The 27,511-nt window shown below is 45.1% G+C and overlaps 1 pseudogene; it reads left to right on the plus strand.

Moving 5' to 3' along the window:
- Window positions 1-8,562: 8,562 nt before the first annotated feature.
- Window positions 8,563-9,062, plus strand: LOC136127036 (protein BEX1-like; annotated as a pseudogene).
- Window positions 9,063-27,511: the final 18,449 nt, after the last annotated feature.

Here is a 27,511-nt window from a genome sequence, read left to right on the forward strand (position 1 = left end):
CCCTTACCCCTGGCTGCCATGCCACCCTCTTCCACCCCCAGCACCCAGCCCTTGCTGGGTCTGCCTCTGCAGCATCCAGCTCTGCAGGAGACCCCAGCAGGGAGGACCCTCACCATGAAGGCAGTTGCAGTGATTTTATTGAGAGGGGCCAAGATGAGGTGGCAGCGCCAGGAGGGGGGAGGGTCCAGATGCAGCTGGTTACACTCCTGGGAGCAGGAACCTGTCCCCTCTCTGGCCCAGCCCAGCGGGCTGCCCTGGGAAGAGCACTGTCTCTTGCGCTGCCGTCCTCAGGACCACGTGCCGCTGGCCCTCTGGCAGTTGTGTCTTGTGTTTTGCTGAAACAGATCAAGAAGACTGACTCAGGCAGATACCACAACAGGGCAGTAAACTCTTACTGTGCCAGGGTCAAGGGTGTGGGCTTTGTATCCAGCCCCAGATAGCTGCTCCCCGGGGAACTAGTTGGAAACAGGGATAATAACTGTCAATTACAAATCACCTACTGTGTGCGAGGCACCGTGCAAGGTCTCTGCCTTGGCTGTGCTTCTCAATCACACCGGCTCTCTGTGCCAGGGGAGGGGGGGGTGGTGGTGTTATTTTCATCTTCGTTTTAAGTTTATGGAAAGTGAGCCTCAAAGTCATTACCCAAGGTCATGTGGGGTATGCAGTAAGGTCGGAATCTGACTCAGAAGGTGTCGCTCTAGGTCAGCTCTGCCGCACCGCTGTGCAGACATGAGGAAGGAAGGTAAGGGGAGGCCCCCCATGGCCTCTAGTTGGCACCCAGACTTTTCTGATGCCGCTGCCGACCGCCCAGTCCTCGCCCAGCAGTGTTGAGCCCTGGCCCCAGGCTGCTGTGGCTCACCCAGACTTCCTGACGCCCGTGGGCAGCAGGGCATGGTATCTGGTAGCACGCACAGGGCTGGCAGATGACATAGCCTGGAAGTGCGGGGACATGAAGACTTCCTGGGGTGGATTTTGTTTTTACTTTTCATTTTACATTGGAGTATAGCTGATTAACAACGCTGTGATGGCTTCAACAGCACAGCAAAGGGTCTCAGCCGTACATATGCATGTATCCGTTCTCCCCCAAACTCCCCTCCCATCCAGGCTGCCACATAGCATTGAGCAGAGTTCCCTGTGCTGTACAGTAAGTCCTTGTTGGTTTTCCTTTCTAAATAGAGCAGTGTGTACCTGTGCACCCACTGGAGTATAGTTGTTTTACAATATTGTGTTAGTTTCTACTGTACAGCAAAGTGAACCAGCCATATGTATACATATATCCCCTCTTTTTTGGATTTCCTTCCCATTTAGGTCACCACAGAACACTGAGTAGAGTTCCCTGTGCTATACAGTAGGTTCTTATTAGTTATCTATTTTATACATAGTATCAATAGTGTATATATGTCCATCCCAATCTCCCAGTTCATCCCACCCCCCTCCCTTTCCCCCTTGGTATCCATACGTTTGTCCTCTGTGTCTCTATTTCTGCTTTGTAAATAAGATCGTCTATACCAATTTTTTCAGATTCCACATATATGCGTTAATATACAATACTTGTTTTTCTCTTTTTGGCTTACTTCACTCTGTATGACAGTCTCTAGGTCCATCCATGTCTCTACAAAGGACCCAATTTCGTTCCTTTTTATGGCTGAGTGATATTCCATTGTATATATGTACCACATCTTCTTTATCCGTTCCTCTGTTGATGGACATTTAGGTTGCTTCCATGTCCTGGCTATTGTAAATAGTGCTGCGGGGCTTCCCTGGTGGCGCAGTGGTTAAGAATCCGCCTGCCGATGCAGGGGACATGGGTTCCAGCCCTGGTCCGGGAAGATCCCGCGTGCCTCGTGGGATTGAGCCCACACGCCACAATTATTGAAGCCCCCGCGCCTAGAGCCCGTGCTCCGCAACAAGAGAAGCCACCGCGATGAGAAGTCTGCACACCGCAAGGGAGAGTAGCCCCCGCTCGCCGCAACTAGAGAAAGCCCGCGGGCAGCAATGAAGACCCAACACAGCCAAAAATAAGCAAATTAATTTATTAAAAAAGTAGTTTTTCAAAAAGTGGCAATGTAGCAAAAAGCCATTATAGCAAGAAATCATTAACGAGACAGCGTTTTGTGAAGCAAGTCTATTTCCCTTGGACCAGATCCCTGTACTGAGGCAGCTGAGGCTTTTGTGTGGGTTCCAAGCCTTCTAGACGGAAGTCACAGATATTTTCCCGATGGCCATTGGGCCCTGGGCCTGTGACATCCGGAAGCTGGTGGTCACTCCTCCCTTCCGTGTGGGAATCTGGCTGGGAGGAAAGGGGCTGTGCTGGGGGAGCGTGGTCAGGTGAGGAAGCCTGATGCAGATCCGAGGCTCAGAGCAGAGCTCATCCACGCAGACACGTGTCCACTGCGTGTGGAGATGCCAGTGGTCAGAGGGCCCATCCTGCCTCAGCCTGGCCGTCAACCTGCAAGATGACATTTCCCTCTTTGACCCCGGGTTCTTCATCTGCTACGTTGCTGTGAGCACACCGTCCTGCCAACCTTATGGGAGCACCGTGCCAGATGCTGTGTGCTAGAGGCTCCCAAACTCTGCTGCCCAGTGGCACCCCGGGCATTCTGATGTCATCAGCATGGGACACCGCTGGATCACAGGAGCTTTAAGAGTTCCCGAGGGGATTCTAGTTAGGGCTTGCTTGCCTGCTTGCTTCCCAACGGGGGCAAGCTGGCTCCTTCTATGGGGAGAGGGTAGGGGTGTGTCCAGGGGTCGGGCCGGAGGGGTGGCTTAGGTGTTTTGCCCACCCCTTTGGTGGTGTTGTGTGCAGGGGGCATGGGCAGTACCCTGCTTTTCTCCCGACCCCCTGCTTTTGCTCCCGGTTCTTCAGAAGTGGCATTTGGGTTTTTGGTCTCTTTGTATCTTGTCCATAATTTGCCCCAACTGCATGCAGTTATTTTTAGTCCCTTATAGTTTCTTTGTATTTTGTTGCTCGAGGAGACGTTTATCCAGGTGCAAACGCTGCGGCAAAGTGTCCCAGGTCCCAGCCTGTCTCCATCTGAGGAGCCCGGGCTTGGGCTTGCTGGGACTGGAGCATCTCCAGGTTCTCAGAAGAGCTGCCATGTGTCATGGACCATTGTCCCCTTTTGGCTGCTCAGCATCTGGACCCTTCCTATTTGATGGGAATCTGAAGGCAGGTGGGAGACAGGACCCCACCTCACACTGTAGAGGCTGAGAGGGGACAGAGTCACATTTCCAGCCCTCCGGCACAGAGAACTTGGACGTGCAGCAGGCGGCCCGGGTTGACCAAAGGCGTGTTCGTATCCAAGACTTTCAATTTTGAGGGAATGACAAGAATGTTCCAGAGCAATCATGATTAATCACGGCAGCCAGGGTGAACGTGGGAACCCAGTGCCCACAGACTCCACTGGTGCGGCCACCGGCATCTGAAGGTGCCAGCCCCAGGGGCACATTCTAAGAAGATGGTTCCTGTGGCTGGATCCCAGATCTGCCCGGCCTCGCTTGTTCCGGCATGTTAAACCTAGTCCTGCCTCCCCTTCACGAGTTCCCTTTTTCTTTCTTTTTAAACAGCTTATTTGGGGGGAGATACAAATCACACGCTCCACAATTAACCCATCAAAATTGTGCGGTTCGGCCGCTTTTAGTACATTTATTACAATGTTGTGCAACCATCGCCACTCTCTAGTTTCAAAACATTTTCATCACCCCCAAAAGAAACCTCATTAAGCAGTCTCTCTCCACTTCCCTCTGCCCTCAAGCCCTGGCAACCACTACTTCGCTTTCCGTCTCTATGAATTTGCCTGTTCTGGACATCAGTGCAGTCACACAATATGTGGCCTCTCGTGTCCAACTTCTCTCACCTATGTAATGTTTTCAAGATTCATCCGTGTGATAGCCTGTATCAGTATTCCACTGTATGGACATACCATATTTTTAATCTTATTCATAAGCTGGTGGACAATTGGGTTGTTTCCACTTTGGGGCTGTTATGAGTAACGTTGCTATGGACATTCCTGTACAGGTTTTGGTGTAGAATAGCGGTAGAAGGTAGAATCGCGGTTTCCAGGGGTTGGATGGTGAGGAAAATGGGAGTTATTTAACAGCTATAGAGTTTCTTTTTTGCAAGATGAAGACAGTCTGGAGACTGGTTGCACTGACTGCAGAGTGAATCTGGTGTTAGGCATATTTAAAATGGTAAATTAGATGTTAAATGTATTTACTAAAATTTTTTTTAATTTACTGAATAATCCTTACAATTAAGGATGATGGGGTTTTTTCGTTTAAAAACGTAGCTCAGACAAATCATTCTTAGTGCACAGCCCCAAGATTTTGTAGGCCACAAAGTCAAAGGTAAAAGGCAGCAGGCTACTTTCTATATTTCTGACAGTAAGGCCATACAGGAACTCAAAAATGTCATGGAGCTGAGATTTTCACAATTCTGTGTGGAAAAATGACAATACATGCAGCAGAGTTACGGATAAGTTATTTCAAGGAACAAGCAATGTGCAGAAAAAAACTTACTCAAGGGATCCCTGGTGGAGAAAAGATCTGGAAATACCAGAACTTGACATTGATAAATGTCTCCTGAATGATCAAATAAATGATGAAGTCATTCTGATTTTACTCCCAGCGCTAATTCTCTTGGATGACAGATGTGTGTGGACAGGTTCAGGAAAACAGTAAGAAATGTTTATTCTGCAAGATTTTACTTTACAAGAAAGAGTTGAAAATCTAAGTGATGTTTATTTTTGTTTTCCAGGAAATCATATATAATAGTAATTTCTGTGAACCGTTTTAACTTTCCATAAGATCTTTGACTCAGAAGACGTCGACTGGCGATGAGTATAAACCACAAGCTGTCTTTCTTTGTGTGTGTGTGTGTGTGTGTGTGTGTTTGTCTTTCTTGTCTTTTGATCTACACACTGCAAGACAATTGTTGAAACCTCAAATACATTTTCATTTCAACAAAGTATCTGCAAACCTGAAGTTCTTTTTTGTTGTCTGATTAAAATAGAGGCTTCAGAGAGCTTCATATCTCTCTCTCACACACACACACACAATTATTCATTAAAGCACTCATGGGTGAGATAGCTAGTGGGAAGCAGCCGCATAGCACAGGGAAATCAGCTCGGTGCTTTGTGACCACCTAGAGGGGTGGGGTAGGGATGGTGGGAGGGAGGGAGACGCAAGAGGGAGGGGATATATGTATACGTATAGCTGATTCACTTCGTGATACAGCAGAAATTAACACACCATTGTAAAGCAATTATACTCCAGTAAAGATGTTAACAAAAAAAAATTAATCCCTTGTCTGGAAACTGGTTTTCCTCCCCTCCCCACCCACCCCCATCTCCCCAGGAACCAGAGGGGAGGTTCTGGCGGTTGGGTCCCGCCCCAATTCCCTGATTCACCACAGTCTTCATCTTCATTCTGACCTCTGCTGGCCACGGCCGGGCACTTTTCTCAGCTCTCTCTGTCTCTGCCCCAAGTGTGCAGGGCTGGGAACAGAGCCAGTGAGACAGGTGACTCAGGCAAAAGCCAGGGTGAATCCTGTCTTGATTTTAAAATTTGATTTATGGCACTGATCTTGACTTTTAAAAATAGTTCACAAAAGTATTATTTATCCCACTTCCTGAGATGTTTGGTGCCCCCTTCAATTGTGTGAATCTCCCTAGTCGTGTCCCTCGAGTGGCAACATGGTCCATCCGCTCATTCACACGATGACCTACAAAGTCAGGAAGGTCAAGGGAAAAGTGTGCACTACATCGGAATAAAGCAAAGCAAGAGATTTTTAAAAAATATTTATTTATTTATTTAGGCTGCGCCGGGTCTTTGTTGCGGCATGTGGACTTCTTAGTTGTGGCATGTGGACTTCTTAGTTGCGGCATGTGGACTTCTTAGTTGCCACATGCACGCGGGATCTAGTTCCCTGACCAGGGCTCGAATCTGGGCCCCCTGCATTGAGAGCGCAGAGTCTTACCCACTGGACCACCAGGGAAGTCCCAAAGCAAGAGATTTTTAAATCAAACCTTAGCTCCCCTTACTTTTACCAGTCCCCACAATCCTGTAACAAGGGATAAGTTATTGCCACTTCTGCTCACACCTCCGAGGGTCCCTCTTCCTTCCTGGGCCATCCCCTCCACCAGGTAGACCTCTGGCCCTTTCTCGGGACAATTCAGCTCCCACCAGCTTCAACTCTTCTGTCAGGTATAGCACGGACAGGAATGAAACACAAGAGAAGGTCCTGCCCTGCGGCGCCAGAAGACCAAATGGGACTGTAGTCAGTGAAATTCCCATCTCCCAGTCAGACCGGTGACCGGTGACTGGCTTGGAAGGGAGGAGGTCTCAGGATTCCGAGCAATGGCAGCTCCCAGGAGGTACCCTCCTAGGACTGCAGAACCTGATATCAGCCTCTAGACAGGGCAGGCCCAGAAAGCCCCTTCCTAGCCCCAGTCTCAGCACCTGGACAGCTTGGGCCTCCATCTGCCTCAGGACATCACAGAGCTGCCCCAGTGGAGTGAGGGTACCCATTCTCCATGGTCACGTGTTTGCCAGGCGCACCACCTGGCCAATGATATAGCCGAAGAGTGTCTGTTCAAGGGACTTGTGGCTGGAAATCCACGCGGAGTTCAAGAGAATGACGGTGGACCGTGCCAACAGCGCCAGCAACTACCAGATGTCCAGAGGATGGGAGTGTAGCAGGAACACTGGAGACGGGAGCAAAGGATGTCCACGCCAACACGTCATTCGACTAACCTTGACAATGGCAAAATAAGTGCAATCGTACAAAGTATGTTCTCTGACCATCGTGGAATCAAACTGAAAATCAAGAAGAGAATGATCATAGGAAAATCTCCAATCACTCGGTAAAAGAACACCACGCTCCTAGAAAATATGAATCAATGAATTGTCAAATACATACCCAATGTATTTATCTTAGGTGTCTTTCTCCAGCACTGGGCTGTCGCTCTGTGGAGCGGAAAAGGGTTCAACCTGGCGGCCTCATTACCTAATAAGTAGCTTCATCACTCAGGGGATAGGGAACGGAGAGCAGACGGTAGGTACGTGAGGGCTACGTGCCCTGCGGAAAATGCACTGGTAACAAACTCGGGTGGAAAGAAACAGGAATCACAGACCAGGGAGGAGGCTAGAATCCTTAGTGTCGTGTTAGAAGTTTATGGCGAAATGAGGATGGAGAAAAAGACCTCATGGAAATATTGCTCGTCGTTTTCCTTCTAAGTACACTCTGTAGGACTCTTATTACTTGGAGCTGGAGACAGGATAGTAACATCTGTCCAGGCAGAAGCGCATTGTTCTAGCTGCACTTCTAACACGTGTCTTAGACTAAAGCAACTATTGTGTCTCCTGGAAGTAAACACTCGAGTTAAAACACTTCTCACAAAACACATGAACAGAATGGAAAATAATCTGAAAAAAAAATATGTATATATAACTGAATCACTTTGCTGTACACCTGAAACTAACACAATATTGTAAATTAACTATATTTCAGTTAAAAAAAAAAAAAAGAACAGGATGGCAATTGCCTGGGGATGGTAGTAAAGATACACGTGTTTCATCAGTTTCTGACTAAAAGGGCTCAGTGAGGGCTAAGATAGATGAGTGAAAAAGACTGATGTCTGAATAAATCCTAGTTTCCGTGAACTTTCAGAAAATCAACGTTGAAAAGAAAAATCTAAACTTTTCCCACAAAATAACTAGAATTCACAACAGACTTTTCATCAGCAGCATTAAAAGAGAATGGAGACAGAAAGTAGATTACTGATTGCCTAAGACTGAGGGAGTTATTGGGAATGGGGAATGTCTGCTGTCTGGGGGGTTCTTTTGGGGGGTGATGAAAAATGTTCTACAATGGACTGTGGGGATGATTGCACAACCTGAATATATTGAAAACCACTGAAATGTACCCTTTAAATGCATGCATTCTATGATATGTGAGTTATATCTCAATAAAGCTGTTGAAAAAATGTGTTTTGTTTATACATTTTGCTGAGGGTGACAGGATTAGAAGTGAAATATTGGGACCTCCCTGGCAGTCCAGTGGTTAAGACTTCGCGCTTCCAAAGCAGGGAGCACAGGTTCCATCCCTGGTCGGGGCACTAAGATCCCACATGCTGTGCGCAACAGGGCCAAAAAATAAAATACATAAAAATAAATTTTTTAAATATTATTATTTTTTTTTTAAATATTATTTTTAAGAAAAGAATTTAAGGAAAAGAAATGAAATATAGTGTTTGCCTACCAAGATCAACAATTTACAAAATAGTTTATGCTCTAGACAGTAAGGATATTAAAAACAGATATCAGCCCGGCCGTCGTTCGCTCACTTCTCGCTCCCTGCTCCTGGTGGCCCTGAGGGAGTGCGGGCCGCAGTCTGCCCCCAAGAGTAGGAGGTGCAGGGAGAACAGGTAAGGGACCCGGAGGGGGGTCCCCAGAGATGGCGTGGGCGAGCGGACACGGCCTGTGGACCCCTCTCCAGGGCTCCCGGGGCAGAGACGGCAGCCCCCATGCCCCCCCGCGCGGCATGGCGTTTGGCCACAGAAAACGGTCTGCGAGTCGAAGTGTGGCGGCGGCGCACGTGCAGCAAGAATCGGGAGAAGCAGGAGACAGCGAGGACAGGCGCAGGCGCAATGGCGTCCAAAGAGGAACAAGCGGTAACACTCTCGACATGGAACGTGCCAACCAGGAGAATGAAAACAAGGATGAAAAGGGGCGAGATGCTGATAAAGGAGAGCCCGTGGCCCTTTGGAGGCTGGTGAATATTGTGTACCTAGAGGAAATCGTAGGCGGTTCTGCATTAGGCAGCCCATCCTGCAGTGTAGATGGGACATGACTCAGAGTCTTAGAGAGCCGCAGCTAAGGATGAGAGAAGAGAATATGGAAAGGATTGGGGCGGAGGTGAGGCAGCTGAGGGAAAAGCAGTGAGTCAGAGTCTGCGGGCAGTTAGCCCTGACCCCCCTCACCAGGATTATGATGAGCTTTGCCTTATGCCTTGGATCCTGATGTCTTCCCTGAAGGTAGTAGGGAGACACACCGTTTCCTAAACTTACATGTGTGTGACGTACCTTTGTTGTAAACCTTTCGGTGTTACTTGTTTCTCGTGGCTCTCCCATTACCAGCTTCTAATTGAATGTTGTGTTTCTGACCCAATCTGTAAGTTTCTATCAGCAGGGGAGTTTTTACCTGTTGCATGGAGAGATGTTCATTATATATTGTGAAGTCAATAAAGCAGTTTAAAAAAGCAAAACAAACAGATACTAGAGAGCTATTTACCAAGCCATTTTCCTCTGCCGCCAGGACACACAGCTGTCTTTGTTTCCCTGGGGTGTGGCCACGTCCCTGAGTTCAGGCCAATGGAATGGGGGAGTCATGGGAAACATCACCTCCAGACATGTCTCGGAAAGCCCCTTCCCTGTTCCCTCATCTGCCACCTAACGCCAAGATCCAGTAGAGTCCTAAGGCCCTAAGAGATGCTTGAGGCCTTCATCAGGACAGCCTGGGTGCCTGAGTGACCGCATGGAGTCGGGGGAGTATCGAGGACAGGGCTCTGGGAGTGGTCTGTTCCAGGGCAATGGAAGGTAGAACGAGTATTAAAACTTATACTGATATCTCTTCAGGGAGGTGGACTTTATCACTGATGTTATTTAGAAAAGTAGGTTCTGGGGAAGCTTCACTTTTACTCATCACTTTCAAATGCTCCACAGGCACTGCATCTCTTTACGCCCACGCCCAGTGCAAATACTCCCACCGCCCACTCTCAGCATCCACTGGGTTCTGAGGAGCACCCCCAGCTCCAGTCTCCCAGCTTGGACTCATATGTAACAGTAATAACCATTTTTAGAGAAACCACTGAGATAATATAAAAATAAGTAGGGCTTCCCTGGTGGCGCAGTGGTTGGGAGTCCGCCTGCCGATGCAGGGGACACAGGTTCGTGCCCAGGTCTGGGAGGATCCCACATGCCGCGGAGCGGCTGGGCCCGTGAGCCATGGCCGCTGAGCCTGCGCGTCACAGCCTGTGCTCTGCAACGGGAGAGGCCACAACAGTGAGAGGCCCGCATACCGCAATAAATAAATAAATAAATAAATAAGTAGAAGGATGAAGATATATATGTGTTTTGGAGGTAAAGAAAGAATATCAGAGACTGAAAGAATTATTGGATTCAGATCTATTGGGACTTCCCTGGTGGTCCAGTGGTTTAGACTTCACCTTCGAATGCGGGGGGTACGGGTTCCATCCCTGGTCACGGAGCTAAGATCCCACGTGCCTCGCAGCAAGAAAAACAAAACAAAACATAAAACAGAAGCAATATTGTAACAAATTCAACAAAGACTTTAAAAACTGGTCCACATCCAAAAAGAAATTCTTTTAAAAAATCTGTTAATTGCCCACTTAGTCCTGTCTCTGAGCAGCGTATTTGCCAAATATACACAATCTAACAACTGAATACTATTTTTAAATTTATTATTATTATTATTTGCCTTTGAACGCATATAGGAATATGCAGTGCATACCAATCCTGTTTTAATCTCATTTCAATTTCTGTTTCCTGGGTCTCTACTCAAATGTCTCCTTCTCAGTGAGATCTTCCTTTTGTCTACTTCCACTTCTTCTCAACCGTCCTTGTGTTTTTTAAAAATTATTATTATCATTATTTTCTTTTTTTTTGGCTGTGTCAGGTCTTAGTTGCGGCTCACGGGATCTTCACTGCGGCATGCAGGCTCTTTGTTGTGGCGCGCAGGCTTCTCTCTAGTTGCAGAGTGTAGGTTTTCTCTTCTCTAGTTGCGGTGCGTGGGTTCCAGAGCGCTTGGGCTCAGTAGTTTGCGGCACGCAGGCTCTCTAGTTGAGGCGTGAGCTCAGTAGTTGTGGTGCGGGGGCTTAGTTGCCCTGAGGCATGTGGGATCTTGAAAGGTGGATTCTTTACCATTGGACCACTAGGGAGGTCCCTCAACCTTCCTTGTTTTTATGAGTATTGATAGCTAGGAGTGAAAATGATAAGTAGGGTACTTAGTATTATTTAAATGATACGTATATAAATGTACTTACATGTCTGTGGTTATATTATGTCCATGGTTCTCAGAAAAGGGAATCCATTATAACTGTAAAAACGATTAAGGACCGCAAAAAAGAGCTTCTGTTTAAGTGGCTTATAAATATCTACATTTACACAGAGTTTAAAATGGAGACATTTATAAAATATTTATTTTTTATTTAATCATAAGAATAAATTCATATATTTTAATATATAGCATATCTTTATTTAAAAGTTTATATTTTCCAAAAGGACAAAAAAAATTGCGTTGCATTGGGATTACCAATGTTTAGATTTTTGCAAGTCTCTTTAACATATGACTGATAGAAAACTGCTGAAATATATTTTCTTCTGCATTAAATCTGTTGCTGTGTCACATATCACATAGCCTCTGGAAAACTCTAAGGAACAATTGTAAGAGAATGAGAGTGACCTGAAAAATAATAACTTAGTATTATTATTAAAAGAGTTTGATCTCCCAGGACCCCTTGTAAGAATCTCAGAGTTCCACAGTGGCCCATGGACCATGCTTTGAGAACCACAGTATTATGTCAATGTGTGTGTGTGTGTGTGTGTGTGTGTGTGTATAAAAGTTCTCCTCTGAAATCATTAAATATAGGCCAGAGGTGGCCTTGGATTAAAATGTGAAACATACACAGGGGATTCCAAAACCAAGGGCACAGTTCAATATCATACACGTTACCGATATCATCATCTCAACAACGGAAAAAAAGAAATCTCCCTATTATACGACTAGATGAAGGTTATTTAATGAAACTCAATGACCATTCTTAATAAAAATTTAAAGTAAAATAAGTATACAAGAAACTATTTAGGTACAAAAAAATAATTTACAATGCCAAGAGCAAGTGCAGTTCCAAAATAATGGATACAGGAATTCCCTGGCGGTCCAGTGGTTACGACTTGCTGATGTCACTGCCGAGAGCCTGGGTTCCATCCCTGTTTGGGGAACTTAGATCCCACAAGCCGCGTGGCACGGCCAAAACAAAGAAAATCATTAAAAAAATTAAAATAAAATAAAATAATGGATGCTAATGACATTTCCATTAAAATCCAGGATAAACAAAAATATGCCTGTGACATGCAGTCAGTCAACCTTGCTTTGTGTCAACCCCCCTAAGTAGCGACAAAAATAATAAAATGGACCAATCCTAAATATTTCCAAAGAAGACAGAAAACGCATTCATTTGCAGAGAGCATGATTGTTTTGCCAGGAAACATGAGACAGGCTCTTGAAATACAACAAGCAGTATTAAGATAGTAAGATGAGATACTTTGTAAGGTGGCTAGATGTATCAACAATATGTAAAAATACAGCAGCTTTTATATGCTCTCCGTGATAGCTACTGGAAATTAGAGAGGAACTAGGATATCCCCAGAGTGAAATCAGCAAGATGGCGGAAGTCCCAGACTTTATTCCCTCACAGAAAGACTGATTTAATAATGATACATGGGGCTTCCCTGGTGGCACAGTGGTTAAGAATCTGCCTTCCAATGCAGGGGATACGGGTTCGATCCCTGGTCCGGGAAGATCCCACATGCCGCGGAGCAACTAAGCCCGTGCACCACAACTACTGAGTCTGCACTCTAGAGCCGGGAGAGCCACAATTACTGAGCCCACGTGCCATAACTACTGAAGCCTGCACGCCTAGAGCCCGTGCTCCACAACAAGAGAAGCCACTGCAACGAAGAGCAGCCCCCGCTCGCTGCAAATAGAGAAAGCCCGCGCACAGCAACGAAGACCCAATGCAGCCAAAGATAAATAAATAAATATTTAAAAATAAACAAAAAAACAATGATATATGGACCAAAACACCTTTATGAGAGGTCCAGATTCCCGTTAAAAAGTTTCAATACACCAGATGAGCACAATACGGACTCTCATGTACAGAAGGAAGTGTATCTCCATTTCCTGGGACTTAAGATGAATTGGTTCTCTCAAGCTGACATTGTCCATATAGCCCAGGGCTGGCAAGTCAGGACCACACCTCAAATTCTTTATTTTATTGACTGGTTTCTCTGCCTCTCTCTCTGTTGATCGTGGGAAGGCATCAGGTCCCCAATCAGTGGTCTGCCACAGATAGACAAATTCTAAACTGGATTCTAGAAAGCTTTTCTCCCTTAAACAATACCACAGCACATGACTACTGCCCTCTTCCCACCTTCCTATCTTCATCAGTGCCTTCCGTTAGAGAACTTAATGAGAAGGCAGCTGGCAAGAGACTCTGAGATTGGGACTTCCCTCTGGCGAAGTGGTTAAGAATCCGCCTGCCAATGCAGGCGACACGGGTTCAATCCCTGGTCCGGGAAGACCCCACATGCCGTGGAGCAACTAAGCCCGTGCTCCACAACTACTGAGCCTGAGCTCTAGAGCCCACGAACCACAACTACTGAGCCCGCATGCTCTAGGGCCTGCGTACCGCAACTGCTGAGCCCACTGCTTCTCCTGCAATGAGGAGCCCACGTACCGAAGAGTAGCCCCTGCTCACCGCAACTAGAGAAAGCCCGCACACAGCAACGAAGACCCAACACAGCCAAAACAAACAAATAAATAAGTAAAAATTTTTTTAAACCTTCATTTTCATTCAACCTGTCATGGACACCACAGAGTTACTCCTTTCTTCTCAAGGGGAAAGGTGGCGAAAATCTGCTATTTCCGTTATTATAAGTGGCACTTGTGTTTGCAGAGGACTCAAACTCCCCTATTCAGGAAAGGACCAGTGAAGGGGTTGTGACTTGCTGTCCTCAGGGGTCTCCTGCACCTGTGGGGCTGCCCTACAATGAGAACGTGTATCTCAAGGACAAGCCAGCTCACCTTACTGTGGGAGGGGCAGGAAGAGTTGTTAACACCTGGCTTCACTGCTACAAGGCAGCTCTCCCTCGGAATTGCTTTCGGTAACATCCGTTCCCTAGGTAGAACAGACGTATTGGAACAGTACCTCACCTTGGTCTGGCAGTCTTGACTCCTGCAGAAAAGGGCTTCGGATGGAGGGAGAGTCCTTGACATTCAAGTGTCTTCTGCATGGTAAGGGAAACCTCTGGAACACTGCCTGGAAATCAGGAGCCCATGACAGTTTCATTAATGCAGTGCTCCTCCAATCTTTCAAATGCAGCCTGCATGTTCTTCTTGACATGGGAGGGTTCGCATCCACAAAAGATCTGCTTATTGTAGTTTCTTTAGTCCCTACATCATCCCTGACTTTATGTATGTATGGCCTTGCCACAGCTTTGGGGCCAGTGGAATATATGGGTATAATTTCATGTTAAAGGCTATGCGTGTCTGTTGGAATTTTTCTTCCATGTATTGAAATGTTTGGCCTGTGTCTTTGTGAGAAGAAGTCTCCAAAAGAACGTATATAAAGTAAATCAAGCAATGCATCAACAACAAGTGCATCTGGTGTATATCTACATAATGGAATACTACTCAGCCATAGAAAAGAATGAAATTTTGCCATTTGCAACCCCATGTATGGACTTGGAGGGTATTATGCTCAGTGAAGTAAGTCAGACAGAGAAAGACAGATATTGTATGGTATCACTTATATGTGGAATCTTAAAAATACGACAAATTAGTGAATATAACAAAAAACAAACAGACTCACACGTACAGAGAACAAACTAGCGGTTACCAGCGGGGAGAGGGAGGGTGGGAGGGGAAATATAGGGGTAGGGAATTAAAACTATTATGTATAAGCTACAAGGGATATATTGTACAACACAGGGAATATATCCAATATTTTATAATAACTGTAAATGGAAGAAAACCTTTAAAAATCGTGAATCTATTGTACACTTGCAACTTATAAAATACTGTACACCAACTATACTTCAAGTTTAAAAAAAGTGCATCTGGGTAATGGCATGATGGTGTTCCACTATACACATCTTACAATGCTTCTGCGTGTTTGAAGTTAATTCCAAATACAAAGTTAAAAATTGTATTATTGAGGCAAAATGTATTGTGATGAACACAGCTCTGCCTTCTCAGGAGAGGAGGCCTTGGGCCATCCAAATAGTGTACCTGACAGCACTGGCTCACGGGAGTACCCCACTGATGCCACATGGTGGATGAAGTCAATTTACAAGTGGATCATGGTCCCCAAACTGTAGGTTGTGTCTCAACTGGTACCTGGGCTGGATCCCCAGCACTATGAACAGCACAGGTAGTCCAGGGCACACGATGAGTAACTGGTATGGAGAATTCCGGAGCAAACCAAGCATTTCTGATATCTTCTTACCTCCTTCTGCCTAAGGTATGACACAGAAAAGGGATTTAAACATCACAAGGCCATCACTTCATGGCAAGAGTTGGTGAACAAGGTGAAGGAAACAACCTCTGATGCCCAGTGGATTTTTCCATGTTATATGCCTCCCTCTGCAGCTCACACCCTTGGCCCAAAGTCTGAGCTGCAATAGGGGTAGGAGTGGGGCTGGCAGGTGGTCTGTGGGAGTAGTAAGGAGTGGCTACATCACTCACACGTTTCCCTGAGGAACCTCAGGGCATAAATCTCATAGGTTCCACAATGCAGAAAGGCATGGGAAGAAGGGATAAAATGGCTTCAAGGAGTTTGTAAGATAAGGTGTATTGGTGATTTGGGTACCAGCAGAGATGCTTGCAACTTTGCATGAAGACCAGACATCTATTTCAATTGTTGATTCTTTTTAAACACATGATGTAAAACGTTATTGATAAATGTATCTCTTCATGAACTGAATGAGGACTCTTGATTTTACACATACATGGATACTGTGAATTATTGCTAAAATGAGGTACTTTTATTCATGTTTTTCATCTTCATGGATGTAAACCCTGAAAACACTTGTCACATGAATTTGCGGTTGCAGAATGAGTTTTGTGATAGCGATGCCATTCAATTTTTTCAATCATTCTGAACTACAGGCTAAAAATGGCATCGGAATTTATCACTCAAAATGATTTTTAATAATTTATCAGTCAGCTAAATTAGGTCCTCTTTTGATTTTATTAGAGGAAAGAAGTAGAAATCACTTGATATAGAAAAATTTTTCTGTATCACCAAATAAGACTTTAAACTGTTTCTTTGAGGTCCAGGGATTTCTAAACGCAGAGTCAAGGCTCTGTGTTAAGATTCTGGTGGATGATGCAGAAACCTACTGTCTTTGGTAAATTGGAACAAGAGGGATTATGAAAGGGGAGGTGGGACATATGTTCATCAGTTGCAAGACCTAAAGAATCTCTGGGTTTTCCAACCTCAGCCAAAAGGACACGAGTGACCAGAGCATCCCGCTGAAGACGTGAGTCCCCAGAGTCCCTGTCTGTCTTGGGATAAATAATATCTATCTCTACCCACCACCTTCCTATACCCTCGTTCCTATAGTCAGTACTAAGAATATTAAAACCACAATGACAGTCACTTAGAACTCGCCATAAAACAAAGTGATTGAAAAAGGAATGGTCTCTTCTTAACCGAGAGAAATCCCAATGGAACCAGAGTCAAATTTTGAAGCACAATTTGTTAGCATTTAGGATAAATAAACATTCCTCATAGGCAAAGTCAGGCAGACTCAGTTTGCTATTTGACTTTGGGAGAGAGGTGATTTACTTTGTTTGACTTAGTACTTGTATTCTTTTCCTTTTGGTTACTTAAGTGTCATAGCTACTTTTACTGCCAGATACTGTGCTGGACATTTTTTCCTGTATTAATTTATTTATCCTAAGACAAATCCCATGAAGTAGGCAGGATTATGTCACCTTATTTTACAGATGGGGAAACTGAGGCTGGGAGGGTGAGCACCTTGCTGGTGTCCCCACAAGTAGAAAGTACCAGAGCTGGGCTTGAACCTGGGACCAAAGTCGGGCTCCTCCTCTCAACCCAGTAAGTGAGTACGTGCTAATTTTGAGACATTCAAACAGCACTTTAGAATTTAAAATAAGCCCACAGCTACCATATTAGGAGTCTAATGGGGGCTGCACTGATAGAGTAGTTTGAGAACAGTCGACATCATTAAATGCTTTCGTATTTCCTTGAAAGTAAGGTGGGTGCCTCCATTTATTTAGACCCCTTTCTTGGCTACAACTAGAAACAAAATTATGAAGTGAGAAAGCTCACCAGTGAAGGCAACATACAATAAAGGTAGGAAACCATCCACACACAAGGCTAGTAGGGAGGTTACAAGACAGAAGTAGTAAAATCATCTGTATCCGCAATAAGCCGTTAAGGGATACGCAAAACAATTAGATGTAAAATATGACGTCAAAAGCAGTAATTGTAATGGGAGGAGTACAGATGCAGGGTTTTTAAAATCCATTTGAAATTAGGAGATCAGCAACTTAAAACAATCATATAGGGGCTTCTCTGGTGGCGCAGTGGTTGAGAGTCCGCCTGCCGATGCAGGGGACACGGGTTCGTGCCCCGGTCCGGGAAGATCCCACATGCCGCGGAGCGGCTGGGCCCGTGAGCCATGGCTGCTGAGCCTGTGCGTCCGGAGCCTGTGCTCCGCAGTGGGAGAGGCCGCAGCGGTGAGAGGCCTGCATACCGCAAAAAAACAAACAAACAAAAAAAAAAACAATCATATATATATTATGTGTGTGTGTGTGTGTATATATATTTAGACTGCTATACAAAAACCTCATGGTAGACCCCCTTTTTTTCTTTTTTGCGGTACGCGGGCCTCTCACTGTTGCGGCCTCTCCCGCTGCGGAGCACAGGCTCCGGACGCGCAGGCTCAGCAGCCATGGCTTACGGGCCCAGCCGCTCCGCGGCATGTGGGAATCTTCCCGGACCGGGGCACGAACCCGTGTCCCCTGCATCGGCAGGCGGACTCTCAACCACTGCGCCACCAGGGAAACCCTCTCTTCCTCCTTCTTAACCTGTGGAAACCACTGATCTTTTTACTGTCTCCACAGTTTTACCTTTTACAGGATATCATACAGTGGGGATCATACAGCATGCATCCTTTTCCAGATGGGCTTCTTTCACTTAGTGATATGCATTTAGATTCCTCTGTGTCTTTTCAAGGTTTGATAGCTCATTTCTTTTTAGTACTGAATAACAGTCCATTGTCTGATGTGCCGTGGTTTATTTATCCACTCACTTACTTAAAAATCTTGATTGTTTCCAAGTTGGGCAACTATGAATAAAGCAGGTACAAACATCCTTGTCTGGTTTTCATGTGGACATAGGTTGTCAACTCTTTGGGGTAAATAGCAGAGAGCCTAATTGCTGGCTTATATGGTGAGAGTATGTTTCATTTTTAAGAGACTAACAAAGTGCCTTCGAAGGTGGCTGTACTGTTTTGCATTCCCACTGAATGAGAATTTCTGGTGCCTACATCCATGCCGGTGTTTGCTGTTGTTAACACATAATCTTGTCTAAAAAACAAAAGAAGGAAAAAAGAATTAAAGAGAGACAGATGAAGGAACTACAGTGAGGAGTCCTCCACTAGAAAAATTTATTTGATCAGAAACTGAGGTGCAAGGGGCAACTGAGATGGAATTTAACTTGCATCCACCTCTGGTCCACCTGACACGTCACCGCTACTAGACATCCAACCTGAAAGTACCACTTTCTTTACAATGCAGAGATCATCAGTGCTGGAGGTGGACTTTCTGGCTTTGAAAATGTACGATTTTGAGCAAGTTTCTTGCTTTCTACACTTGGCTGCCTCAACTATACAATGGAAATTGTAATAGTTTATAGCTTATACATTTGTAGCAAGGATTAAATATAATAAACTGTGTTTCTACAGTGTCTGGCCATAGTTAGCAATCAAATGTTGCTACTCTTTCTATTACCACCATTGCTATTAGCTGCAGATATTTTTGCAATCCAAGAGCATGTATGGAAGGTGACAACTGTATGTTTCCAGCAAAGAATGTCTGCTGTTCCTCTTCTCTGGGCCAGGCACTGTTCTAAGCAAGGAAGAGAAAACCAAATATTGCCCCTGCGATTATGGAGCTAAAGTCCAACGGGGCTCGCATCCATTAACTGAGTTTACTGTTGTAAACCGCAACCTCGTCATTGCTGCCAAAGATACGCATGGTACCAGCCCAGCCATAAAAGAGAACACTGACCAAGTCATTGGGAGTGAGGGACCAATTCCCCAAGGATGGGAAGGCTGAACTGAAATAGAAAGCCAGCTAGGCAAGGAGGAAGGCAGACATGAGAAACGATAAGCTATGAGCTGAAAAAACCCTGAGCCGGTGGGAAAAGCTTTTGGAGTAATAAAAATGTGTGGACACAGTCCTCTTTGAGAGATACCCATCCTTGTAACGGAATATACTTGCACCAGCACAAGCTCTGTTCAGCAGAATTCCTCACAGCTCCAAGTGCTGTAAGAGAGATTTGACTGCATACTTGGGTCCGTGGGTCTACAGACTCAGAAACCATGAGCTGTGTTTGCTTCTCCATCTAGTTCAGAGAGAGGAAGTGAATCTAGGTTTCCTTCTAGTTCTGAAAATTGGTGATTATGTGGCTTTCATCAGTGCTCTAAACTAGGAAGAGCCTATGACACGTTTTTTGACAAAAAGGACAAGAAAATAGTAGTCAACTTTTATTGAGAGTTAAGTTTGTGTCAGACTGGTAAATTTTACACACAAACACACACAATTTATTCATCATATAAAACCTGTGGTGTGGCACTTTTATTAGCCATCTTTTACAAATGAGAAAACTGCATTAACTTATATAAACAGAGTAACTGTCATACGATCTGAGACTGCAAACAATATGAATCCAGGTCTCCGCGGTTTTCATCACTGTGCCCGCCGCTCCTTGGGGACGGAGGGGGAGCTGGCCGCAGGACCTCCCCAGCATCCTGTGGGATTGAGGAGAGCACCACTGCCGCCCCCTGGTTGGGACTTACCAAACCCTGCCAATGTGCTCACTGATAACGCAGTTCATAAAAGTGTCCCTCGTTAGTAAAGGACCTTCTCGGTGGTTCCCGGTCCTGCTGCCCCACAGAGTCACTAGTGGAGTTTAAATAGTCCAAGTGTCTGGGATTTACCTCAGATCTATTGAGTCAAAATCTCCAGAAAGGGGAGCATGGAGAATCTGTACTTTTTTAAAAGCTCCCGAGTGATTTGATTGCACAAGCAAGACAGCAAACCTCTGGCCAGAACTCTCAAATATACTTTAACATCAGTGGATAATTTGTGATTTTAAAAAAGCTTCTCGGGCTTCCCTGGTGGCGCAGCGGTTGAGAGTCCGCCTGCCGATGCAGGGGACACGGGTTCGTGCCCCGGTCCGGGAAGATCCCACGTGCCGCGGAGCGGCTGGGCCCGTGAGCCATGGCCGCTGAGCCTGCGCGTCCGGAGCCTGTGCTCCGCAACGGGAGAGGCCACAACAGTGAGAGGCCCGCGTACCGCAAAAAAATAAAAAATAAAAGCTTCTCCCTCACACAGAGCAATGTAAACAAAGAGGAACAAAGGGTGTTGCTCACCACCCAGTCCTACAAGGATTAAGTCACTGAGGAAATTAGAACAATAACAGGATACTCTGTGCTTTGGAGAAGCAGTCCCCTTAGATAGAGACATCTCGGGAAGAATTTTAATGAACCCAGATTCCTGCATCTTCCCATACACACACACACAAAAATACCAAACCATTAACTGAGATATCTGATCCTTGTGACCACGCGTAATCTCTTACCGAGATGTATGCTTGCCTGCACGTATTCCACAGCCAAAAATCATATACGTATACTGGCTTCTCCCCTGCCTCTTCAGAGCGGTTCTCTCAGAGCTCCTGAGAGGCTAGAGTCCTCAGTAAGGTGCCCAAATAAAACCCAAACTCACAGCTCTTATGTTGTGCGTTTTTCCTTCAGTCAACAGCAGAATGGCAAGAGAGTGGGGCTGTGCTATCGTTGGGATTCTGTCCCCAGAGAGCTCACCACAAGCCAGCAAGGAAAGAAGAAGAGAAGCACACAGTTCGAATTCTGTGTAATGAGTTCCACACTGGTGTGCACACAGGGTAACAGCAAAGGGACTCAAGGAAGGCGACCCTGGATGGAATGACTTCTGAACTTAATCTTGAGAAGACTGGGGGAGGGGGAATAAGGAAGAGAAGGGAGGTCCAGATGGAGGAAACACGCAGCAGCATAATTGCCGCTAGGGAGTGGTGAGAATGACGTGTCTGGGAGCTGCAGGTAGTACCGTGTGTCTGCACAAACGTCGAGCCTGGGGCAGAGTGCTACAAGATGCCTGGAAGAAGGAACCAGAGTTCCATCTGTCAAGCTGGAAACACCTAGAATAGGCCCGTGAACATCCAACAAGCAGATGTGGAGCTATCAAGAGAGCCCTGGGCTGGAGACAGGGCTTTAGTGATCATAAAAGTTGTAAGTGAAGCCATGAGTGTGGTTTAAATTACCAAGCTCATGAAGAGAGAAGAGAACTGACTGTCAGAAAAGTCTAGACAAACAGAAGGAAGGGAAGCCACCAAGGAGACTTATAAAATAAGGGCAGAGGGCTTCCCTGGTGGCGCAGTGGTTGAGAATCTGCCTGCTAATGCAGGGGACACGGGTTTGAGCCCCGGTCTGGGAGGATCCCATATGGCGCGGAGCAGCTGGGCCCGTGAGCCACAGCTACTGAGCCTGCGCGTCTGGAGCCTGTGCTCCGCAACAAGAGAGGCCGCCATAGTGAGAGGCCCACGCACCGTGATGAAGAGTGGCCCCCGCTCGCCGCAACTAGAGAAAGCCCTTGCACAGAAACGAAGACACAACACAGCACAACTAAATTAATTAATTAGTAAACTCCTACCCACAACTTCTTTAAATAAATAAGGGTAGAGACACAAGAGGGGTCACAGTGGAAAGGAGGGGTGAAGTAAAATCTGCAGAGTCAAGCAAGATAAAGCAGGAAAAGGGCTCATTAGACGTGACCGCTTGGAATCCAGCCTGTGGCTTCTGTCTCCTCTGAAACAGGAAGTGAACATGTCTGCTGAGAGAGAGGGCAGGCATTCTCATGCAGGTGTGAGTTCAGGTTGTAATCTGGCTAACTAACCAACGCCACATCACAAAGGCTTCAGCTCCTCTGCCTGCCTTCCTACAGGATCTGGCGGTGGGGTTTCTACTGAGCATTACTCCTTCCGTTGACTAATGTGGAGGTTGCTTCAGACACACCAGAATTCCAGAGTGAGGGTCACACCTAACACTGACCCTGCAGCATCTGGAGATGGGTGTTCTAATCCTCCCGGGTACAAGATCACAGGAGGTAAGGAAGAGGAGGTTTTGAGGACAGATATGAAATGCAAGGTAAGAATGAAAAACTGTCTTTTAAACTTAGTGGTTGAGCGGACACTGTCAACCTTGGAGAGAAGAGTTCCAGTGGTCGACTGTGGCAGTGGCTGGAATGGAGTGCGTGGAGGAGTGAGTGGGTGACGGAATGGGGCAGAAGGAGAGAACATCGTTGGCAAATTCTCTGGACTTTATCAGGGTGTTGCCTTTAGAGACTGTTACTATAACTTCTGGGTCTCCCCACAATGACGGACATAGGGATAATATAAAATCATGAATTTGGACACAAAGCCTCATTGCCCAAGCATAAAATAGGCCAGTGTTAAACTCCCACTAGACCATACAGCTACGGAGAGTGTCCGCTGGTTTGAGGCATCTCCAGCCTGCACAGTTCCCACTGAAAGTTGATGGTTCTGGCTTACAAGTCAGGGGCGTGTGAGTTTAAGGGAATCTGCTCATGGGATCTGCCCAACCCTGGGTAAACTTGACAAAGGAAATGATTAACAGAATTGCCTGGAGCAGCGATGACAGAGTCCAAAACCGAAAGGGAAATACAGGATGCCTTGTCTAGGACACTTAGACATTTACCCGGAGGCTTGGCAGTTAGCCTGGATATAGGAGGATGGGAACCTGGGACTTTGTCGTTGACACCCTAGTTGCTGTTGCGTCCCCCCATCAACCCTTTCCCAAAGGCATCACAATGTCCTTGGTCATTGTACATTGATGGAAGGTAGCTGAGTTCCATCAGACAAAGAGGATGAGCTCTGTTAACAAAAATAAAACAACAGTAATGTTGATTATAAACAGCAGCTCTGGGTCTGCAGGCATCCTCTCCTCCACCCAAAGGACAGAACCCGACATCAGCAGCAGAGATGAAACCCAGGATAACCAGAAATAGGACTTCAGCAAGCAGCAGGAAAGGCTGTGCCAGGGTTGATCAAGCAAACCAGACAAACCCAGACAATCGCATTTGTGTAAAATAACAATAGCCAACATTTTATTCTAGTCCACATTTCACACAATACTCTCACATACATCATTTCTTTCCATTGAGCGATGGCAAGGAACATATTCTGAAGTGGCTCCTGGAAGAGAATGGTCTGGATTTATTTGAGCAGAGGGAGGGCAATAGTCCAGCTCAGAAGAAACAAGTAAGGTTGCCAGGATTGCCCTAAGCAGACACACACTACGGGATTTCAGTGCAGGCCCTTGACCTTGTAACGCACAGCAATGGAAAACTCAGGCTTCATTTTAAGATTTTCCTGCTCTACACTAATGGGAATCTAATGACAATCTCATTGAGATATTTGCTATCTACATACCATCTCTCATTGGCTATGCCGTCAGCACTGCCTGCTCAACATGGCAAAGGAGAAAATCCTCCTCACTTACTCTTACTATGTTTCTGAATAGGATAATAAGCATAGAAGAAATTAAAAGGTGTCAGTCGTCTGCCTCAGGGTCAGCAAACTTTTTCCGTAAGGGGCCAGGTAGTAAATATTCTAGGCTTGATGGGACACACAGGTCTCTACTGCAACTACTCAACTCGGCCACTGTAACATGAAAACAGTCTGTAACAAATGAGCATGGTCATCTCCCAATAAATCTTTATTTATGGACACTGACATTTGATTTTCACATAATCTCCAAGTGTCACAATGTATTATTCTTCTTTTGGAAATATCTGCACTCCCATGGTTCACTGCAGCATCATTCACAAGATCCAAGATATGGAAACAACCTAAGTGCCCATCAGTGGACGAATGGATAAAGAAGATGCGGTATATATTTATATACCACAGAATATTATTCAGTCGTGAGAAAGGACATCCTGCCATTTGCGACAACATGAATGCAGCTTGAGACATTATGCTAAGTGAGATCAGTCAGACAGAGAAAAACAAATACTGTATGATATCTTCATACGCTAAATCGAAAAAAGTCAAACGTGTAGAAACAGAAAGTAAAATGGTGGTTACCAGGGGATGGGGGATGGGGGTATAAGACAGATGTCGTTTAAGGACACAAACTTGCAACAAGTAGTAAATAAGCCCTAGAGATCTAATGCACAGATAATGAATACAGACAACAATATTATATTATAATCATCAGACCTGCTAAGAGACTAGAACTTAACCATTCCAACCACTAAAAAGAAATGATAATTATATGACACGACAGACATGCTAATTATTGCTACACTGGCGATCATGTTACAACATATAAATGTATCAGATTAACCTGTTGTACACCTTAAATTTACACAATCTTATACGTCAGATATACTTCAATAAAAAAATAGTTTTCCAAGATAAATAAATGAATAATATTATTCCTCCTTTGATTTTCTCAATCATTTAAAAAATGTATAATCTATTCTTAGCTTTCAGGCCATGCAAAAACAGGTGTAGGGCCGGATTTGACCCATGGCCCATGACTTCCTGACCCCTGATCTAACTCACAAAAAGCCCCCAGACCAGACGGATTTACTAAATAATTTTCACTAACCTGCAAGGATCAGATAATTTCTATGCCATTTGAGCTGTTTGCTCTATTAATGTATTACTAACCCTATGCTTTAAATTTGTCAATATCAATATCTTTTTATCTATCATCTTCTCATCCTAGACTGCAGTTCTCCAGGGGCAGCGATTGTGTCTGGCATCGCCTCCCTCTTTGTCGCAGGCTTTTTGCCAAGCAGTTTATTAATAACGTTTGTGCCGCGGCTGATAAAGGAGGGTGAGGAACATGGTGATAGCAGGGTTTGAATCTCAGCCCTTTTCTAATGGGATAAATGAGACACTCCTTTGGCTGGGAATTTACAGCCTAGGCTGAAAGGACATCTTTCAGAGAGGCATCATTTCTTACTGCCCTTCCCAGGGGTAGATGAAATTAAGCAGGTGTCCTCCAGGCCAGCTTCTGCCATCCACTCCAGTCCAGAGGTACAGGACGCGGTTACAGCTCTCTGGCCACAATCCGGCACCGTTCCCTTAAGGATCCCCTGGTAGAGGACCTGCGATTATAATGTTGGCCACTGGGGGGTGCTTTCTCCACCCGCAGCCATTCTGATACAGCTACATGTTAAAAAATGAAATTAGAACACTCTTCAACACCATACACAAAAATAACCTCAAAATGGATTAAAGACCTAAATGTAAGACTGGACCCTATAAAACTCTTAGAGGAAAACATAGGCAGAACACTCTCTGACATGAATTGCAGCAATATCTTTTTCGATCCGTCTCCCAGAGTAATGGAAATAAAAACAAAAATAAACAAATGGGACCTAATTAAACTCAAAAGCTTTTGCACAGCAAAGGAAACCATAAACAAACCAAAAAGACAACCCACAGAATGGGAGAAAATATTTGCAAACGATGAGGCTGACAAGGGATTAATCTCCAAAATTTACAAACAGCTCATGCAGCTCAATATCATAGAAACAAACAACCCACTCAAAAAATGGGCAGAAGACCTAAAATAGACATTTCTCCAACGACATACAGATGGCAAGGGGCACATGAAAAGATGTTCAACATCGTTAATTATTAGAGAAATGTAAATCAAAACTATAATACGATATCACCTCATACCAGTCAGAATGGCCATCATCAAAAAATCTACAAACAATAAATGCTGGAGAGGGTGTGGAGAAAAGGGAAGCCTCCTACACTGTTGGTGGGAATGTAAATTGGTACAGCCACTGTGGAGAACAGTATGGAGGTGCCTTAGAAAACTAAAAATAGAGTTACCTATTGTATCATCCTGCAATCCCATGCCTGGGCATATACCCAGAGAAAAACATGGTCCGAAAGGATACACACATACCCCCAATGTTCACTGCAGCACTGTTTACAACAGCCAAGACGTGGAAGCAACCTAAATGTCCATCAACAGAGCAATGGATAAAGAAAATGTGATATATACATATAGAATGGAATATTACTCAACCATTAAAAAAGAATGAAATAGGGCTTCCCTGGTGGCGCAGTGGTTGAGAGTCCGCCTGCCGACGCAGGGCACACGGGTTCGTGCCCTGGTCCGGGAAGATCCCACATGCCGCGGAGCGGCTGGGCCCGTGAGCCATGGCCGCTGAGCCTGCGCTCCGCAACGGGTGAGGCCACAATAGTGAGAGGCCCGCGTACCGCAAAAAAAAAAAAAAAAAAAAGAATGAAATAATGCCATTTGCAGCAACTTGGATGGACCTAGAGATTATCATACTAAGTGAACTAAGTCAGAAAAGGCAAATATTATATGATATCACTTACATGTGGAATCCAAAGTACAATACAAGTGAACTTATTTACAAAACAGAAACAGGCTCACTGACATGGAGAACAAATTTATGGTTACCAAAGGGGGAAGGGGAGAGAGGAGTATGGGATTAACAGACACAAAACAGATATAAATTAGATAAACAACAAGGTCCTACTGCATAGCACAGGAAACTATATCCAATATCTTGTAATAACCTAGAATGGAAAAGAATCTGAAGAATTTACATATATATGTATTAAATATAATGGAATCACTTTGCTGTACATCTGAAACTAGCATAATATTTTGAATCAACTACACTTCAATAAAAATAAAGTAAAATAGAGAAAAATTTTAAAGGGTTGCCTCCTGGCAGTAATGCCAGGGACTGGAGAAGTGGAGGGGGCAGGGGGAACAGAAGACTATTACTTTTCACTTTCAATTCTCCTATATCTTTTTTTTTAAACTGTACAGCGTGGAATAAATTTATGTGCCTTCTTTCCCTCTCCCGTATTTCTCTTGATAGCATGACTGCACTACCAATGAGACTTGCAGACCTCAAATTTTTGGCTTTTGAGTTTAAAAACCACAGTCCAGATATAAATAAAAACTATTTCTAGGAATCCAACCGCAGGCAGAATCTATCTGCACTCACACATTTCCCATCCTGACTGATTAAAAATCCTCTGGTCAGCGGGGAAGAGGAGAAAGCTGGATCTAAGATCGTCTAAGAACAATCACGGGACATGTTTATGTGGAGGTCCTAAAAACTGCCTCATGACCTGTTTCTCAACAAATTCATCTCCTGGAGTCAGGGGTACTCGAACTCCTAAATGAGTTCGGGAATCTCAGAATAGAGAGGTCTGAGTCCCATTTCTTGTATGAAAGTCCTGGGGGGAGGGGGGGCAGCAACCCCAAGACGTTTTTGTGTTTTGTTTTCTTTTTATTGGCTGCGCCAGTTCTCAGTTGTGGCA

This window comes from Phocoena phocoena, chromosome 8 (assembly GCF_963924675.1).
Source record: "Phocoena phocoena chromosome 8, mPhoPho1.1, whole genome shotgun sequence".
NCBI lineage: Eukaryota > Metazoa > Chordata > Mammalia > Artiodactyla > Phocoenidae > Phocoena > Phocoena phocoena.